We start from the raw sequence: 21,199 nt of genomic DNA on the forward strand, positions 1-21,199 counted from the left end.
ATAATCATTTCATGCTTATTTTAACTTAGATTTTAGCTGCACTCTTGTTCACGTCGAAAATATTCCTCTTAACGTTTATCTTGCATCAGCACGGGAGAGAAACAAAGGCCACAATGATTCCCTATGTGTTGATTCATTCCGTAGATGTAGTTTCAATGTTCTCTGCATCATTCATTGGCCATGATCTATACCATTAACGTGTAACCGCTGCACATGTCGATAATGGAGTCATTCTCCTAATTTGTCTAGTATGTTTTTATGTACCATTATTTATTTGAAGAATGAAACAACTGTACCATCATTTTTTTAATGCATTTCGATGTAACAACAGCATCCAGAATCATTTATTTTTCATTTGCGTTTTGCATCCTCTTTGTAGACATATTGACTATAACTTTAGCCGCAGAATACATCATAGACATTGCCTGTTATTTTTTATGGCTATTTATCATGATAAAGCATGCTTTAAAACTTGATGGGAAATCGATAGCTAGTGGCGTACCAGGAATGCCATGGACCTGGATACAATCCAGCAATAAATGCAAAATATATCTTGAGCTATAATAAACAATAAAGGTTCATTTCAGAACAATTGACAAGTTGCGTATTTCTTCTTTTTCTTCCTTTATTCAACAGAGAAACTTCTCAACACAGTATAGCCGCCAACGCGTGTTTCGTCTATCGTGGTATCGACCACAGACTTCTTCAGGGCTAGAATATTATAATACACTAACAGCCCGTCCCGACGTTGTCCGGGTATGAATTGCTGCCAGTCAGTAGTATATTGTTTTGTAGGATTTTGTTTTGATAGCATTTCTGATCTGTGACAGGCCTGTGAAACGCTCCGATTCACAGTGCACTGCTGATGCACTTAAGAGTGCGCGTTCACTAGTGTGTGAAATCGAGTTTCCATACTTTATTTTTCCTTGCAATATTATATAGCGAGAACTCGACAACATGGCATGAGCACAATTTACATTACAGAAGAACACATTCATTTGTGGTAGGCACAGGGAGACAAAGCGATTTGCCTGGAATCACAGGATGTTGAGCTGATGCCGAGCTTCGAACGTAGCTCCCCAGCTCTAAAGTTCGCAATTCTAGAACTTGTGGCGGGAGGTGTGTCTAAAAGTGTATGTCGGTGCTGGCAATCAATGAGAGAGACCTGTGCATTTTTGAAATGGGTGGTGAAAAAATATGAGTATAGTGCTGGAGATGTGGGCCGCCGTGCCACCAATGTACTTACCGGGGGAGGGTAAACGCCCATTATTCCGCAACTTTCTTTCCGCATACCATCACTCCGCATACTTTCATTACGAAAGTACCATGACTCCGCAATGCCATTATAACGCATGGCATTACATTTTATATGCTTTTACCACACATACATTTACAACGAAATTTGTTGTAAATGCATGAATGGTAAAAGCATGTTTTTTTCAAATTTTTGGATAAGGTAAGTATGGGTATAGGGGTATATGTTTTGGGGTACTGAGGTATATGTTTTGGGGTGTTTGGGTATTTTAAGAGTTCAGATATAGTTTTGGGTTATGGGGTACAGGGGTAGTTTTAGGGTTTTGGGATAGGTATGATTTTTGGGGTACAGGGGTATTTTTAGGGTTCAGGTTTGGGTTTTGGAGTATAGGGGTATTGTTAGGGTTCAGGGGTAGGTTTGAGTTTTGGGGTACAGGGGTATTTTAAGGATTCAGGGCTAGGTTTAAGTTTTGGGGTACAGGGGTATTTTTAGGGTTTAGGGGTAGGTTTGGGTTTTGAGGTTCAGAGGTATTTATAGGGTTTAGGGCTAGGTTTGGGTTTTGGGGTACAGGGGTATTTTTAGGGTTTAGGGATAGGTTTGGGTTTTGGGGTACAGGGTATATTTATAGGGTTAAGATGGGTTAGCCCCCAGCACACGCCCACAGCACAACACAGACACGCTCACAAATGACTACTTTGCTGGCACGGTTCTTTTACCTTTTAAATATATATGTTGACGTCTGCATAGCTTATGTCCTTCTGCTGCAACTGCCCTTTCCAACGCTGTATTGGGTGTTGTGATTGGTGCTGTGGTTCCTGAGATTACCCGCCTCAAAGGTTTGGGCTCTCTCTTTATTATATTAGTATGGATATGCATCAGACAATTTCTTCCCATAATCTAAAAAAGTCAATTCATTGCATTGATCAGAAAAGAGACCATGTTTATACCAAGAAGTCGAGTCAAAGTAACCATATACAAGGTGGCCAAATACACATAATTTAAACAATAATTTAAACAATTTTTTTTACTTATTTCTCTTAGTGCCCGAAATCGTGACAAGCAGTCCAAAGACCATAGTGCACAGAGAAGCGTGATGAATATAGGGCCTCATACAAACCATTCATAGACACCAACCAAGTCTAAAGTGTGAAAAGAGTGCCAGTCAGAAACCAAGAAGAAGGAACAAACCACCAAAAGTGAAAAAAACAAAAAAAGAGAAATCTTTAAAAAAAGAAAGTATAATGGGCTCACCTATAGCTAGGCTACCAATTCTTGATCATATGACAGAAGTGTCAATAAGTAGAAGCTACGTCTCATGCAAACTGCATAGGTGAATAAACAATACACTGTTTATAGTAGTCACCATCTCAGAGTTAAAGAGCAATAGGTTTGAATACTGGTGCATCGGTAACTCCCTTTAAAGTCCAAGCTTTCCATTCAGCATATCGTAATCCCAAAGTAAGCTCCAAATTTTTTTTATACAATCCAGCAATGGCAAAGCCAATAGGTCCGGGCCCCGCAAGATGGGTCAGTGGTTAATTTAATTAAAAATAAAAAAGTATTGCATCCTTTTGCCGCACAAATTGAAAGAAGACCGCATCTAAACTTGGTGGCCATATGCCTATGAAACTTTTGAATAATAAAGTTGTATGTAATGATTTTTATTTTTTTAAACAGTATGAGTCAGTCAGGATTACTTGCAACAAACCTAGAAACCCTTTATAGTTTCATTACTATAACCTGAAGACCTTCTTTAAATTCGCAAGGGTATCTAAAAGCATTTATAAACAAGCATAGGTTTCGCCTATGTGGTTAATAATTATTTTTTGTTTGTAAGTGTTAGGCTGGTGAGTTGTGCAATAAGTTAAATAAACTCTGTAAAAGTGTTATGACTTGTTTTTTGTGAAAGGCAATATATTGTGTGGTAACTGGTGGGAATATAAAGCGCTCCTGTACCTTCGGGTGATGTTGGCGCTATATAAAAGAGCTCCAAAAATGAATTAGACAAACATGAAACTCCTGGACCAACATTAATATGGATAATTCACACCGAAACTAGAGTAGACCTGAGCCTGGATTCATACTCATGCTTGTACCAGTCTTCCCATGTACTAAAGGACTTCTTCATGGAAGTGCAGTAGATGGCTAAACAGGCATAGTGCAGAGACTTGGTCAAGTAGAACCCATCTCAAAAGAACAACTCTGATTTCTTTTTAGCAAAGTTCAAGTCCATTTGGCACTTGTCAGCGGGAATACCCACCAATTAACGGAGGACATATCATGTCAGGCAGCGTTATCTGTGAGTAAATGGCTAAACCCAGTGGCACCTACTGAGGTTGACGAAGCTCATGACCATGTTGGCATTATTGAGGAAGTTGGTATCGTAAAGGTTTGCCAAACAGTGGCCACACGACTGGTTGTGGTGTGGGGTAGCCAGGACTAAGCCCCCAACAGCCCATCCTCTTCTAGTGCACAGTGCACATGCCTAACTGAGACTGCAGACAAGACTGTGGCGGTGAGGGAGGCAGACCCGGAGGGGCTGGAGGCATTGGTTGAGGTTGCGAAGGAGAGTCGGAGGGAGAGGGCCTGAAGGGAAGCAACCACTGAGAGGACAAGCATAATAGAGACACCAGGAGGCGAGAGGGGACCGCTGAGGAAGGGACAGAAAGCAAAACATCGGCCATCCAAAGAGCGTCTGAGTTGGAGAGTTGAGGGGAGAGGCTGTCCCTGGAAGAACAGAGTGGAAAGAGGCCGGAGAGGGTAAACTGAAGGGAGACAATCCAGAGGACCTGAAAGGAAGGGAGACCTGAGGAGAGCAAAGTACAGGGAGAAAAGAAAGAAACTACAGGAAGGAAAGGGAAAGAAAGAGTCACGAAAGAAAGAAAAGGCGTACAAAAGAAATATTACAGAAAGTGTTGTGTGAGGATCAACAAACTCTTTCCAGTCTAACAAATATCTTTGATATGGCAGCAGCGGGGTCTGTGCAAGCGCCGGCCTCAGCAACAAAAGAGAGCACTAGAGTAGGTGTCTGCTTTGGCCACGGGGGAACTGGTGAGTGCGCGTTGCACCAGGGTGAGGGCCATGCCAGAACTAGGATCACGAGGGTGCCACCAACACTGTGTGCTCTGTTTTTTCGAAAGTGGAAAGGAGTCCTGGGTCTTAGAACTAGGGAAAGTTTAGTGTGCAGCCAAGGTAAGTTAAGTAAAGGCGCACTTAAATAATGAAATGTGTGCTGCCATGAAAAGTATTCTTCAAATGCATCGGCAAAAGTAGTTCCAGCCATCAAAGCCGATGAGAAGCGAATGAAAATTAGTAATTCTTCCTCGGGATACTGAAAATAGAACACCTACAATCAGTGAAAAGGAGGAAAAGTAAAGAGGCATGCACATGGACCAATAAGAAAGGAAGGCGGGATGTAAGTCACTTTTAAGATATATTAAATACAATAGATTTCACAAGCACAGCGCAACGTTGTCCAGGCGAAACCTAAAAAAAGGGGCCCGAACGGAAGGAAGGCAGTGCAGTTCTTTTTAAATGGGTGTGCACTTGTAATTGTGCAAAATGCCGTCATTCACAATTCAAGGGATTCCGAATTCTGAAGTGGGTTTACCTATGGCCCGTGGTGTATGATGTGGTGGGTTGAATCAAATGTGAGTAACAGCTGAACATACCAAAGGATGAATAGAGTTGTCTTAAAGACTCGCTTCGAATGTGTGTATTTGTATGTTTTACGTCTGGATTTTTGGAGTACATGAGAAAGGAGAGAGAGTTCAAGCTGCGTCTAGGCCAGATATAAAAAGGGGAATGGTCTGCCTCTTTTCAGTTTCAGTAGTAAAAACACTGGTATAATTAGGGTGCAGCAGACCCCTCACAATTCTGGTCCTGGTGCCCCTGCATCTGCTACACTGTTGATTGCTACACCCATATCAAAGTACTGTTCAGAAACAATATACGCAACATACACTATTGTCTATTAATATAAGTGCGTAATTTTTATCAGAGTCATCAGAGTCAAAAGTTATAGGGTAAATGCATGGTCATACAAAAGACTTGTTGTGATTGTGCTAATCCCCCAAACCACAGTTTCATATTGTTAAATAAAACAATTCAGATACGATCAACACAACATGCTGTTAGACCATGCTTAATATCTAAAAAAAAATATTTGGTACAACTCACAACCGTGGTTCCACTCTGGTGCTGCCAAATGCTAGGGTTGCCAAATGCCACGGCTACTTAGTCTTGATTCCACCTCATGACTCTTTCTTCTGCCATCTTTTTTTTTTTTTGGTCCTCATTTCACCATTGGCATCTGCAAATTAACACTTTAAACCCCAATCCATCCTGGGCGCCCAGGGCTGATGTTATTGCATTCACCTGGAGCCGGCCCGGCCTGCCCCTTTGCCCCACACTGTCAAAGGTTCCCAAACCGTGCTATTTACATTATGTGCTTTGCCAGATTCTAAGCGCGCAATACACAATGCTGCACGCATCCAGTTTTCATACAGATGCGTGCTAGCATCCTTCCATAATTTGCAGATCTCTCTGCGGGCAATAAGAATCAAGCTAAAAAACAAGGCCACTTGTGACACCATTAGCCCCCTTAACAGATCAGCGTCTAAACCAAACAATATTTTAGCAATATTCAGGCTCAATTTAACTTTAAAAATACCCTCCATAGCCCTCTCTAAATCAGCCCAAAAGAGACCCAAGATAGGACAATCATAAAAGATGTGAATATCATCCACCTCAACTAGTCCACATCTGGGGCACAGCAGGGACGAACTCACAAACGTCACTATTTTTTTCAGCGTATAGTAAAGCCTATTGATGACAGAGAACTGGTTTTTCTTGAGAGAGGCTGGCCTAACGCACTTATACAAAATTCGGCGGGATGTCTCATAAAGAGTAACTGAGGCGTCCTCCAGCCTAGAAGAATTCCAGACTAGATGCAGTGGGGGGGGGACTGTAGTTCATCAGAATCGAGCAGATTTCTAATCCAAAATCCTACTTCTTTCTTCCTGGGGTCAGATCTTGTCTATAATGGTCGACCTTGAGGGGGGTGGTACTGGCTTTTTGTATAAGTTCGGTGCGCCAAAATTCTACAAAAAAGTATGTCTCAAGGCATTAAAACTAGCTCTTCTTGTCTGGAATAGAGTCAAAGGGAGATGGGGTATAAAATACTATTCCGACTTTGCCCCAATTTGGGAGTCCCCAGGTTTACCGCTATGCCTTAGGGATAGTTTATCTCTTCCCATTAGGAGAGCAGGGATTAAGGTATTGTCGGATCTAGTAACAACGGAGGGGGTTCTCCCTTGGGAGGTGCTGAGGTCAAAGATTGGGGACTCTTTCGCCAGATTTAAATATATACAACTTTGTTCTTGGTTCTTGGCTGAAAAAGAGAATATTGGTGGCAATTGGGATATAGAGCATGCTCTCCAATCATCTGACCCCAGGAAGAAAGAAGTGGGATTTCTTCTGCCATCTTACACTTGTCGTCTCTTTATTGCACAATATGTTTAGTACAACCTTGTTGCTTACTACCAGGATTGCATATGCCATACCTCTCTAAGGTTTGAGTCTCGAAGGAAGATGAGTGTCCATTATTGGATGCAACAGCTGCACTTTCTTTTCTTGTTACATCTGCCAGAAAGGTGGTTCCTTCCTGTAGCCACAGTGTTGCTTAATGCTTCTGGATATCATATAGAAGCAGCAGGTGAAGGATTGTGTGTTGGAGGAGAAAGACCTCCTGGCATACTGTTCATAACCAAGAATGAGAATCGTAGAGATGTGTGACACTTAGAAATCTAAAATCAGAGTAGTTGAGAACTGAACAGGAGGAGCAGAATTCCAGGAGAAGGAGCAGAAGCAGCAATCCGGTTGTGTGAAAAATTTGAAGTAAAAATCGGGAGCAGAAATCAACAACTAGTGGTAAAGAACTCACTGACAAAAAGGTAGCAGAGTGTTTGTGGCTCCTGGTACTGATGGTTCCAGCTCCCTCTATATAAATAGGCAGAAAATGACATACAGGACTGCTATGATGGAGTGGGCTGATAGCAGATGATGCAATCCATGTTGATTTGGACAGAACAAAATCAGTCACTTCTGCTTCTGGAAGATGGGTAAACAGATGAAAGTGGAAAGGATGGTGCTTTTCTCAAAGCCTGGTGACTCTTAAAAGAATCAGTAATTGTGTATGGTAGCTGAACAAACCTTCCCTTTTCAGGCATGCCTAGGAGAGCATGCGATACACGAGGGCCTGAATTTTAAACGAACCAGTTTTTGCACGTTGTCATCCAGGTCCAGCACACCTTGAGAGATTGTGCATGCAGGCGCCGAGGAAAAGCGTCAACCGTGGGCCTGCAAACTGCACAGCATAGCAGGGCGATCAAGTTGGGGTGAAGGCTCGTTCCAGTAATATCAATGGAAAGAACACTCTGTATTGAAGGATGAGGAAGATTTCTTGAGCCTGTGCTCCTTTGAAGTCTATGGGAGGCATTTTGCTTTTTTGGAGAGTGACAATGAGCTCAAAGATGGTTACATTGTCTAGATGAAGGTGAGTTGAGGAGGGAGGGCACGGAGTGCAGTTTGTATTTAGCTCCACAGGGCTGGGTTTAGTAAGATGTTTGCACACGAGCATCATTCAATGTGCAAAACATTGAGTTTGTAAAATGTTGGTTGGTTGGTTGATTGCTTTATTTCGATATGCATATATCATAAAAGCGATACAAAAAGTTAAAACAGCATGTCGAAAAGAGTATGACTGTACAATAAGTAAAAACATTAAAACGCATTAGACCATCATAACTTAGTTAAAAGAAGATTAAATTGATATGGACAGTCTTCTAAGTCTAATCAACCAGGCCCATTTTAAAAACTTGGCAACGGCACAGACAATCGGGGGGGCTGTGTCAGTTAAAAGAATCCGAAGGGCAACAGAGTGCTGGCGAGTACCCAATTCTCTGCAGATAGGGCCGAGCCAGCGTGTTCTTGGTCGGCCGTAATCAGGGCATTCAAAGAGAAAATGTGGCACAGTCTCTGGTTTGTCGGAACAGAGAGCACAGTATCGTGAAGAGGGCTGGGAGTTATTCCACCTGGAACAGAGATCAGCCAAGGGTAACAGCCCCAGCCGAAATTTGATATACAGGGACCGGTCCATGTATGGCTCGTAGGCAACAACATCTTTTATCAGCAGAAAAGCTGCGGTGGCTTTGCAGTGGTGCTGATTACTGTTGCGCTTCATGCGGACCCACTCCCAGAACAGTCTTTTTAGGGTCTCCTTCGGGGGAGCGGAGTGGCTATCCCAACAAAAGTCCAAGCCTAGATCCCCTAGAAGGTGTTTGATGTTCTTCAGCCATTTGATTCTGTGCCAGCCGTCGGAGTGCATCACCTCAGCAAGGCCGTCAGCGTAGGGTTTTAGCTCCGGTACCCTCCACAGACGGGCCCAGAGCAAGAGGGGTCGAAGGCGAGCCTGGTCCCCTATTGCTTTACAGCCAGCATCCATGAGCACTGGGATAGTCGGACTACTTGATGGTATGGCAAGGAGATCTTTGATGAATTTGTTTTCCGCCTTGCACAGTAGATCCACTTTACCCAGACCCCATAATTCGGCTCCATACAGTGACCCAGGGACCGCACGAGCTTTGTAAATATCAAGTAGAGGGGCAACACAATGTTTAGTTGAGTTATTAAACTCTTTGAGAAGAGCCCCCCCCACCCTTTTATGGGTCAATACCATTTTGTTGATATGGGCGTTCCAGTTCATCACGTCGTTGAGTCGAATTCCCAAATAATCGAATTCTGCCACTCTTTCTAGGGGTATCGAATTCAAAATGGGGGGACGACCAAGCTTGCGGGGCGGGTGCAAAACTAAATACTTAGTCTTTTCCACATTGATGACAAGGCCCCTGGAGGTGCAGAAGTCCTGGAAGCGATTTAGCAATGTCTGGAGACCTTGGGGGGTTTTAGAGATGAGGAGGGTGTCATCGGCGAACAGCAAGGTTGGAATTTTTACGCCTCACAGAGTGGGAGCGTCTGCTGGTTCGCCGAGTAGGTGGTCTACCACCCCATTGATATAGAGGGAAAATAAGGTAGGAGCCAGAACACAGCCCTGCCTTACTCCCCTCTCGACCCTGATCTTATCGGTCTTTTCCCCGTTCAACCCCCATCTAACCTGAGCATAGGTGTTATTGTGCAGTTTGATAAGGAGGTTTAATAAATACCGGGGCATCCCTAGATTGTGTAGCACCCTCCAGAGTTCCTCCCTGGGAACCAGGTCAAAGGCAGTCTTTAGGTCAATGAAGGCCAAGTAAAGACTGCCTTTGCCTAGCTCCACCACCTTCCAGTGTAGTAGCAGGAGCCTAAATACCTGTTCGATGGTTCCGGTACCTGAGCGGAACCCGGCTTGCATGTCGGACAGGATGTGGTTTTCATCCACCCATTGCGTAATCCTCCCCAAAATCACTTTCCCCGCCAATTTCTGGGACGAATCTATTAGGCTTATAGGCCTATAGTTCCCAGGTAGGTCCCTACTGCCCTTCTTATAAATGGGGACCACCTCAGCACCTCCCCACGAATCTGGCACCGGACCTCCAGCGACAATTGCGTTGAGGAGTGCAGAAATTATTACCCCCCACTCTTCCGAGTATGCTCGAAGGAGATCGCCTGGGAGGCCATCCGGGCCAGCTGCTTTAAGTGGGACCAGAGTTTTGATCTGTTTTGTGACCTCCAAAACTGTAAAGGGTTCCAGGTCTTGGGCCAGACTAGAAGGCGGGGTGACAAAGGGGTCATTTAGTGGGCCTTCAATGGCAGAATAGAGTTTTTGGAAGTGGGAGAACCAAGTTTGGGCATTGATGGTACAGGGCCTCAAAGTGTCGTCAGGACGGTTCCTAATGCCCACCAGGTCCCAAAAGCGTTTTGCGTCTTTCCCTCGACTGGCGGTCAGAAGGTCCTGCCAGAAGTTATCCTCCCACTCTATTTTGGCATTTTTTTGACAGAGTGCGTAGTGCCTCCTGGCCACCCTAGTCCTAGATGGTAATTTGGACTTTACTGCTTCAATGAGAAGTGACTTCGCCTCCCTGCACTTCTGATTGAACCAGCCCAATCTGCCTTGTGGGCTAGGTTTCCTTCTATTTGTATTGACTGGCACTACGAAAAGATCGCCAATAGCCTGGGTTATAGTGCAGAACCTCAGGGTCACCTCCGACAACCCGTCCACCTGGATGTCCAAGTTTGTTAGGGCTGAAGCAAGAAGCTGCCTAATGGCAGAGGTTTTCTCCTCAGAGAGTGCTAACTTTGCCCACTTTAGCCGCCGACCACAGTTGGCAACTACTGACAGGTCCGGGGGGGGGGTTACAGGGAGTTCTAGTCACGGGGCAGGATATCCACCTGTGAGACATGGTGAGAGAGAGAAGATTGTGATCACTCTCGACCGATGGTATAACCACCATGTCCTCCACCATGCTCCACAGATGAATGTCAAGGAGAAGGTAATCGATCCGTGACGTGTGCCCTGGCCTATTATAAGTGTGGACCCCGGCTTTGTCAGACCCGGTCCTGCCATTAGCGGCCCTCAGGCCAAACTCCATGGCTATCAAATTGATCTGGAGGGCCACTTCTGACCACCTTTTAATGGGATTCAGTTCAAGAGATGGGATCCCCCACCTGGCATCGAGTTCCTCTTGATCAGATAAGATTTCAAGGTCCAGGGGCTCAAAAGTGCAGTTAAAATCGCCCCCCACCAGGGTGCAGGACCTATGAGGTGATAAGCGGAGCTGGGCTTCTAAGCAGGATATTATTGGGGATTCTCTGCCCCCCTTTGTGCCTCGGGCATAAATGTTAAAAATATTTAAAATAACTCGGCCTTGGGAGTTTTTCAGCACTATGTTCAGGAGATCAGGGCATTTAGTGTCCCGCTCCACCACCCTGCAGTTAAGTTCTGAAGCCACCCAAATTAGGAGGCCACCCGAAGGGCGGCCCCTGCCGGTTGCACTAGGGGCTGCTGGCAGAAAGTGGGTGGAGTAACCTGCCTTATGCAGGGGCACCCCGCTCCAGGTTTCCTGGAACAAGCATATGGAGTATTGCTCCACCAGCGAGTTCCAGTCTGGGAGCGCTAACTTCCTCTCGAGACCCGCCACATTCCAGCTGAAAACCCTAAACGAGGGGTCCGTCACAGCTGCAATGCTACGGTTCCCGACGGGGGGCAGCGTCTCCGCAGCCCCCACAACGGGAGGGTCAGCCAGTAAGCCGGGAACTTCCCCAGTTTCCCCTTGCTCTGGGGAATGCTTGGCGGTATCCTGGGATTGTAGTGCAGTCGAGGGGCAGCAGGTTTTTGGGGAGGGGATGGGCTCAGCAACAGGGTTAAGGACCTCAAGATCATCCCCGGGAACGTCAAGGAGTCAGCAGCCCCAGAAGCCCCAGTTCTGCATCACTGGCGCTGGATAGAGATGCTGCGCGAAGACTCCCGGGGAGGGAAGGCCGTGGGCGATGTTTAGAGGAGGGGGCCCGACAGGGCATAGTGGAGTGGTCGGGAACGTTCTTGGGTAAAAGAAGGATAGGTCGACAACATCGACCCCCGTTCCAGCCGTACGGCCTTGGGAGCATATTGCGTGGGCAGCTCTTATATCTTGGAAATTAACCACCACGCAATCGCCCTCAAAGAGTTTTTTCCCGTGGCCGATCCAGCTCACCCTGCGCACCCCAAGGATCAGGCCATCTACACCCACTGGGAGAGGTCTATTAGTTTTCATCCAGTGAATGACTTTGTTTTTCAGCGCCTGGGGTGTTTCCTGTTGAGATTCTTTTAAAAGGGGGACTTTGGTGAGGACAACCACATAAGGGTGACATTCTGGTGGGAGGTTTACCGGGGGGCACTTGCGTGGCGGAATATGCTCCGGGGCCGCTAGGGGAGGATTTTTTGGCAAAGAGGGGGTTTTAGACACAGGCGGATTTTTGGGAGGGAAGGTTGGTTTAGTAGCCCTAGCAATAGGTGCTGCTCTGATAGTTTTATCAGACGCAGCATTTGCCGAGTTGGCACTTAGGCCAGTCCCTTTCTTCTGTTGACTCTTTTGGGCAGGGTTCGGCACAGGTGTCGTTACTGCTGAGGGGGTAGTGCCGTGCACCTGAGCTACATGGGTGAGTTCACTGGTCGTCGGCCGCTTCGCACCGGCCGGAGGGACAGGGGCAAGAGCTTTCCCTGAGGCCGGTGTTTTAGCCGGCAATGACGGCTGGACTCTAGTTGGTTGGCCAACAGGGGCCTCCCTAGCCACATTCCTATCTGGGATGAATTCAGAAGGTTTAGATTGCACTTTCAGCAGGGTTTTCAAGGAGAAAAAGTTGTCCCTAGTTGCCTGTTCAAAATTGTCAAGTCTAACCCCCAGGTTCCTAACTTGGTCAAGTAACGGGTTAAACAGAGATTTTAACAAATTCTCGAGAGACTCGAGAGAAGTGACCTGGTTAGCAAGAACCGGTGTGGCTGGGGGCAGGGAGGAACGGTGTCGGGGGCTCGACTGCATGCTGGGAGGGGCCTATAGACCTAAGGGGTTCCAACTCCCCAGTGCCTTGGTGTGTAGTGCCCCTGTTTAGTTTTGTCCTAGAATGCTTATGAAGCATGGAATAATTCCCCCTCCTAGTGTTGATTCCCCTTTTCCTTTTCCTATGGACCCGCGGAGATGGGATCTGGGGAAGAGGTGATGTGTGAGGTGAGGGAACAGTAGGAGCCGCGATAGACCTGTTGTCAAGAGGGCTGGCTATGTATGAGGGTGGGCCAGAAGCAATAGCCTCGATACAGCAGCTACCTGTGGTAGGAAGTGATATGAGGCTTTCTATCCTGTCTAGTCCAGCCTCTAGTACTGCAATATGGTGCTCATCTGGTTGGGGCGAGATGGCGGGGGGGATAGGCGGCGATAGAGCATGAGCCACAGTTCCCAAGGAGGAGCGCTTAGATGGAAGGAGGTCAAGCGAAAGGCGGCGTTCCGTCATTGCGATCTCCTTTTCAATGACGTTAGCCACCCGGGTGATGAATTTGTCCATTGTTCCAATCATCGTGGAACCCCCTATAGCACTAGCTCCGCCACCCCTCAAGGCTTTACCGGATCTGGTGGACATGGTGGGTCCGGAGCCTGCAGTTAGACTCAAGGGGATAGGAGACGTGGAGGACGTAGGAGAAAGGGGGGTGGCCCAGCCCAGCCTCAGACAGCCCCTGACTGCCACAGACTGCCCGCCCTTTGCTCGGGCTTCGCTCGGCGTCCCGCTCGCGTCCCGCGGAGCGCCTTGCGAGTCCTTAAGTCAGAGGGCGTTGCAGGCAGGGGGCGTGGCTGGTGGTGGGCGCGTCCACTCGCACACCTGATCCAGCAAGGACTCCTGGGTCTTTGAGTCCCCGCTAGCGCCAGTGCCCGATGGTTTGTTCTCCCAGCGCCTCCTCAGCCCAGCGCCTTTAGGATCAATCCGCCTCCTCAATCCGCGAAGCGGCACCCGCGGAGCGGGTGCGGCGAGGGGCAGCGGCGGAAAACAAGGAAGGCAGTTCCCAGAACGACGGAACTCGCCGTGGGCTCCACACACACACCACAGTTCCACTTGCAGGTAGGGTCCCAGGAAGCACAGGGACACGTGCCTTTTACTGGCTGGTCAGGCGGGGGGCGTGGCTGGTGGTGGGCGCGTCCACTCGCACACCTGATCCAGCAAGGACTCCTGGGTCTTTGAGTCCCCGCTAGCGCCAGTGCCCGATGGTTTGTTCTCCCAGCGCCTCCTCAGCCCAGCGCCTTAAGGATCAATCCGCCTCCTCAATCCGCGAAGCGGCACCCGCGGAGCGGGTGCGGCGAGGGGCAGCGGCGGAAAACAAGGAAGGCAGTTCCCAGAACGACGGAACTCGCCGTGGGCTCCACACACACACCACAGTTCCACTTGCAGGTAGGGTCCCAGGAAGCACAGGGACACGTGCCTTTTACTGGCTGGTCAGGCGGGGGGCGTGGCTGGTGGTGGGCGCGTCCACTCGCACACCTGATCCAGCAAGGACTCCTGGGTTTGTAAAATGTATATTGTGATCCATAGAAATCTGCCTTTGCAAACTTTTACAAACACAAACCCACTTATTGATGCAGAAAACTACACCTCTTGAATAGAGCTACACTAGTGAGGAAAGGAGGGAGCAATGTAATCTCGATTAAACACCCGATAGTCAGAACTTCATGGACTGAGTGGGGAGTCACAAATCTTTTCAATGGTGTTTGGCACTCTGGAAATACACAAAACTACTCTTATAACAGGCCTGTGTAAAGGTGTTTTTCAGTTATAAAGGGGAATGTAACCTCTCTCATAGTTAATGGTGCATAAGAAAACGTGTTTCTTGCTAGAAAAAAACATTTTAGCTGTGGAGAAAAGTACCATATGCAAAAGTGTATTTCTACTGTACATACATTGTCTGATTTGTGGGCCACTCGCATAAATAGGTGGAATGTAGCACTGAATATTTTGTGTCTCCAATAAAAGTCAGAAATCAGCTTCACAAGTAGAATGATACCTTCCAGGAGTAGATTTCAGATTTTAGAAACATTATGTGTATGGCAGTGTTACTTTTTGGCATGGTCACCCCCATTTCTTCAGGACTGATTCTACTGTTTTTTGACCCTATGTACTAGGGCACTGCTAACCAGGCTGCAGGTCATGTGCTCTGACCCCCCTAAAAGATGTTGAAATTGGCTACTCTCCTGATTGGCATATGTACCTTACCGAATAGTCCCTAGTACATGGTGCCAAAGTGTACCCAGGGCCGGTAAGTTAAATGTTCATAGTGGACTACAGCAAATATTGTGCCACGTTAGAAAGTACCAATGCAAAGCATGTCTCCAAGCCTGTCCCCTGCAGCCAGTTTGGTAAAATTTAAAACTACAGATTAGACCTTGCAAAATTAACTTTTGGCCAGGCTAAACCTTCCTTTTTAATACTTAAATACTTCACCCTTAAAAAAGGCCTAAATGCCTGCCGAGAAGTAAATGTAAATGTGTTGTATTTGTATAGCGCGAACAGTAACCCGTAAGCATCCCGGCGCTTGTACTCCTACCACAAGGGAACCCCTCCTGACTTTTCCTTGTGAGGTGTCCACTCCTGGGCATCCCATGGTGAAACCAGGCATCCCTTGTGTATCGGGGGCCGTTGTGGAGACTAAGCAAGCTATTGCCCAGAGTTGCAGCGTGGGGCCCATGCTTAGATTCGGCACTGAGGCGAGAATATCTGGTCATAGGAATTTAAGCCCGATCCCGCCGAGGCGGGAATCGAACCCTGGTCCCTGCCCAGCGCTCTGCATCAAGGTCTGCCGCTCTAACCATTGAGCCACACTTCTCCACTAAGTGCGCTTTGTATTTAAAAAGTAGGACTTGTGTACTTATTATGTTTTACATATCCTGGCAATGAAAAATCTCAAAAGTTGTTTTGTACTGTGACATAGCAAAGCATTGGCTTACGTTATAACGTCTTATAATAAACTACTTCAGTTTGTGAATAGTTAGAAAAATGATTTAACGCTCATTTAATACTAATTTAAATGCATCTAAGTGGGCAAGTAACATTTTATATTGCTGTTTTGAAAATGGCACTTTAGAAAGTTTGAATTTTTCAGCCTACGTCAAACATGCTTTTCTGCCAGTGTGTAGTGTCACCTGTCTGTTAATGACTCTCCTGTGGTGAGTTGTTTATTGCTTCCAGACTTTGGACAAAGGACTTCATGTGAGGATATGTTTCTCTCCATGAGCAGGATGGCTTGGAATGCTGTGCCCAGCCCCTTCCTGAGCTTCAAAGGAAGCTTACCATGTCACTGGTAGATGTAGCTTTCACCTAAGCATTCCTCCCTTTTGTTCTCGTAACAACGTGTCAACACTCTCATTGGGAGAGGGAGCTACCACAGATCAAGCTTGAAGTAACCACCTGGGAAGGTTCACCCGTATCACAGCCACATCTCTGGATGGGCACAAGGAGTTCTTCACAGGTGAAAAAAGGCTCTGGGGCCCTTAGATAAGGGACCATGTGTACACCTCCTGCGTAAACCTAAAACATTTTTTCAAGACTTTTTGCTTGGAGAACTGCCAGAAGACCGAAACCAACCTAGCAATCTCCTGCTTAAACCTAAAACATTTTTTTAAGAATTTTTGCCTGGAGACAACCAGAAGACCTAAACCAACCTAGCAATATGGTCCACAGAGGGTGCATCGCTCTTGGGCCTGACTTCCCTGTAGATCCTGTTACGTTCTTCGTTCATCATTGAAATTTGTCGATGTTGAGGCTATTTCATCTGCATCTCACCACTTCCTCAATGCTGCTGCCAATACGTATCAACATGGAAAATTGCCAGAACATGGAAAACATTCCTTTTCCCATCTTTGCCAACGATCGCCAGCAATGCGTCACTGGCGAGCCCTGCTTGGGCCTTTGCCTGCTGCCTTCGATGTGGGCGAACAGTTGAGTCTATCGATGCCTAGAACTGCTTCTAAGAAGGTAATTCTTGATCGGTAAGAACCAGTCCTCCTATCCGACCCATGCTCCATCTCGTCAGCCTTCATTTTGCCCAGGTCTACCATGACCAGTTGCCCATGTTGGCTGTTTGTGCTTTTTGGTGCTAAAAATGTAATACAAATTTAAATAAATCATATCTGCAGTTCCCCTTATTAGATTTTTATCTTTTTGTTCATGCAAGTGTTCATTTTAATAAGTTGATGTAGAATTTTTATTGTGTTGTGCTTTAGACTTTTTGGCTATTTTTGATTCTTCTAAATCTTTAGACCTTCTCTTAACTTAAGCCTAATTACTCCATGGGTTCTCTCCTCCTTTTATCCTGGATCTCCATGCAGTGGTCATATACAGCGATGACACAATTATCATCCCATCACACCTAGACCGATTGAGTGTGAAGTCAAACGGCTTCAGGGAGCTATTGCGGGCAGCTGACTCATGAGCATCCGTTTTGTGAGGCGAATGTGATACACGGCATTCAAACAATTCGGCGAACACCTGAGGAAATGGAATGTGTTGGTGTGGAGAGGGAGGCGAGACCCAAGAGCAGCAGCGGCGGCTGAGCCGCGGAGCAAATCTGCGAAACGCCGCGCCCGAAAAGAAACGCCGATCAGGTTTCAGCAGCCTCCGAGCGGGGTGCAGCGTCTGCCTGGGGGCCTGGAGGCTCTCAGTAGCGGTTCGGTTCGGCAGAGTGAGCTCTCACGGACTTTCGCCGGACGGCTTGTGGCTGTGGCATGGTGCGTGGGGGGCCAGCAGTAAAGCTCACCCCGCCCGCCTGAGCCTGCGAGCACTTTCCCAGCTGATTACTCCAGTGCTAGACGCACCTCCATTACTCTCTTTCCCACCTCCACAGCGCGAGGACGTGCTGTGTCTGCCTTTCCATTTTTTGGCTTGTTGTTTGAACTCACTAGCGCAGGAACGCACGGAGTACATTTTGCTTTTACACGCTTTTATAAGTTAATGCCTATTTTTATCTGAAGTCGTTTTTCAGTCAAAAGCGAGGTCGCGCTATATATATATCAAAACAAAACCCTTTCAGGCATAGAGTGACGCATAAATTATGCAAAAAAGGAGAGAACTCTGGGTAGTTCTCAAGTTTAGGTGGAAAGCTGCTCCTGTTAGAGCACTCTCAACACCAGCGACACTCTAGATCTGCTCACCTCAAATGTCTGTTTTTCTATCATAGAATTTAAGCATAGGATTAGCACAGTGCTATCCACGCAGAGATAGAAAATGACAGTCTTTTGCCATTTATACAGCAAATGGCAAAAGACTTTGTCATTTTCTATCTCAGCGTGGATAGCACTGTGCTAATCCTATGCTTAAAAACTTTGATAGAAAAACAGACATTTGAGGTGAGCAGATCTAGAGTGTCGCTGGTGTTGAGAGTGCTCTAACAGGAGCAGCTTTCCACCTAAACTTGAGAACTACCCAGAGTTCTCCTTCTTTTTTGCATAATTTATGCGTCACTCTATGCCTGAAAGGGTTTTGTTTTGACTTAATACTGGGTGCTCCCTTGTGTCTGGACAAAGCTATACCTCTCTGAAGAGCTCTAATTAGAGTGAAACACTGTGTCAGGGGTTGCTTTTACTCATTTCAGGTTGGCTTGAGTTGGTATTTTACCAATTTAAAGCTGTAATATTGTGCCTGGAGTGATAAATGGCTATTGTTATTTAACAGCTTGGCAAGGACAGCACTGTACTTGTCCTATGCTTAAAGACTTTGCTGTATAAATGGCAAAAGACTTTGTCATTTTCTATCTCGGCGTGGATAGCACTGTGCTAATCCTATGCTTAAAAACTATGATAGAAAAAAAACACATTTGAGGTGAGCAGAGCTAGAGTATCGCTGGTGTTGAGAGTGCTCCAACAGGAGCTGCTTTCCACCTAAACTTGAGAACTACCCAGAGTTCTCTCCTTCTTTTTTTGTATATATATATATATATATATATATATATATATATTCCTTCATTTTGTTTCCACACGCTGTCGACAAGCACAAAGATCCCCTTAGTGTATTTTTGACTTAATTGGAGCCCGTTCTTGGATGTTTCCTACCTGCCTGCCATCACTGACCTCTGCATGCTCGTGAGCACCAGGAGGTGCTTATATGGGGGCCCGTTCTAGGACATTTCCTACCTGCCTGCAATCATTGACCTCTGCTGTTGGACCCCGCTGGGATTTGCTTGGACTTGTGTCCTGTTTCTGAGTGCTGCCAGTTGGGAAACTACATCTCCCAGCATTCTCTGCGGCATTGACACCGCGCATCATGCTGGGAGTGCGTTCGTGAGCACCAGGAGGTGCTTATAACGGGGCATCCCTTCTAACTTCTGAGGTAGTCCGGGTTAGTCGTTGCCCACTTATTACTGATATATTGATGATATATACTTCCTGGGAACTTTGCATTTATCGTGCCCCGCTAAAATGAACGCCCGTGAGGGAAAGGGTAGATCTGCACTGACTGGGGGAAGTATCGTTGGGACTCTGGACCAATTTCTAATCAGAGCCAGCTCGGTCCTAGCCCACGAGATTGCTTTGACCGAGCGTCAACTATCCCTAGACCCCTTGCAAACTAAGCGTTCACCATTGGGTGGTTTGGTGTCTGCACATGCTCCTGAACGCCCCTTGGCCACAGACATTGACTCCCTTGATCTAGCAAGAGGGGCTAGTCCGGCACCGCAGGGGGGTCTGGATATTTCAACAATAATGAAGGCCCACCTTGTGGTATACTTCCACGCATTGCCACAAGGTCGGCACCCAAAGCCTTAATTCAAACTGTGGACCTAACCCCGGAGCCGGCTACAAATAGGAAGAGGGGAGGGGGCCCTCAAAGGCAGAAAAACACAAACATGCAAAAGACTAACAGGAATGGTGGGATTGTATCCCCTTTGACATCAGTGCCTCCGCCCGTAACCTCTACCTCTGTTGCTTCAAATGCAGATTTACTGGGGGCTCCCCCGTCTAATGCCTATGAGATTTTGTTATTTAAAGTGGGGGCTCTCCTCTTGTCATCCGTATCCCCAATCCTCAATAGACTTGATAGAGGAAAGACTAACCAACTTTGAAATACTTGTATCTAATTTTAGCACTATTGAGGATACTTTGGGAAAAATCAATCGGCCACGCTGAATCTTAACAAACGTTTTGTGTAACCCTGCAATCCCTAACAGACCCTATGTAATTACTGATAGTGTGGGTAGACATGTCTGATGCCAAACAATGGGGCCTCCTGTAGCTCTTCCAGGCTCGGCACATGATACTTCCAGAATGTTGAGCCCCAATGTACATAAAAATAATGGTAGGACACAGACACAGACAGTGGCACAAGGTAGCCTCGAAAATACTGTGTGTGTAAGGTCATAAGGTGAATCACAGACATCCATTAGTTTGACAGCTCCTCGCTCAGATATAATCCCATCTGTTCCTTTAATTTTTCTGGAGGAAAAGTCAAATCCATCGTGCTCAGAAGTTAGTCTCTCAGCACCAAGATGATAGTGGCAACACCAAGTCAAGATTAGATCTCCCTCCAGCTGCTTGTCTATATGTTATAGTTCTAGCTAATATCCCAGAACTGAAACCAAATGTGACCGGAAATACGGTACAGCTAATAAGTAAATCCAAGCGTTGGTTATCTAATTCCCTTGAGGAAAATGTTAATGCCCTCCATAACATTATTTTGGCTAGGAGGGTCTCCTGGGTAGGAAGAGCCCCCCAAAAAGTATCAAAGGAGACTTTATCGTAGTAAACTTTGATAACCATCATATAGTGGGTGAACTTTTATCTGTCTTACCTAATACGCCCTAATTTCATTCGCAAATCTTTTCTCTACCTCTGGGTTTCTTCTATAAACCCCATTCTTCTGAACAGCTGTCCACTGTTAGACCTAATGTTCTTTGGAGGCCTTCACACCTTCCGTTAAATCCGCCATTTCCCTCCTCACTCCAATTGTTTCCCTCAAGGAATAGATTTGCTGCTTTAGAAGGCATGTCCGCTTGTGATTGACTGGAATCTGAGGCTATATTACCTAGTGGAGATGGTGTCTTAGATCTACAAAAGCGGTCTCCCTCGCACACTCTCTCTCCTATAAATTCTAGTGTGACTCTAGCCAGTCATCAAGACAGTTTAAACCTGCCAAAGATCCCACTACCTCGAGAGAATCTTTCAGGATCTATAGCAACTATGTCATGGAACATTGCTGGTTTCAACCAAAAAAGGACTAATGCTGACTGGTTGTCTCTGTTGACATCTATTGACATAGTGTGCCTTGAGGAGACTTTGGAAATAGATCCAATATTCTTGAATGGATATTGTTCTTTTTGTAGTCCTGCTATACCGTCACCTGCTGGTCGGGCCAAGGGTGGTTTGTTGACGCTGCTGTCTAATACCTTTTCTTTTAAAGTGAAGTCATTTTTGAACAAGTAACGTTATTATCATATTATTTTAATTA

This window comes from Lissotriton vulgaris, chromosome 6, assembly GCF_964263255.1.
Source record: "Lissotriton vulgaris chromosome 6, aLisVul1.2, whole genome shotgun sequence".
In the NCBI taxonomy this organism is placed as follows: domain Eukaryota; kingdom Metazoa; phylum Chordata; class Amphibia; order Caudata; family Salamandridae; genus Lissotriton; species Lissotriton vulgaris.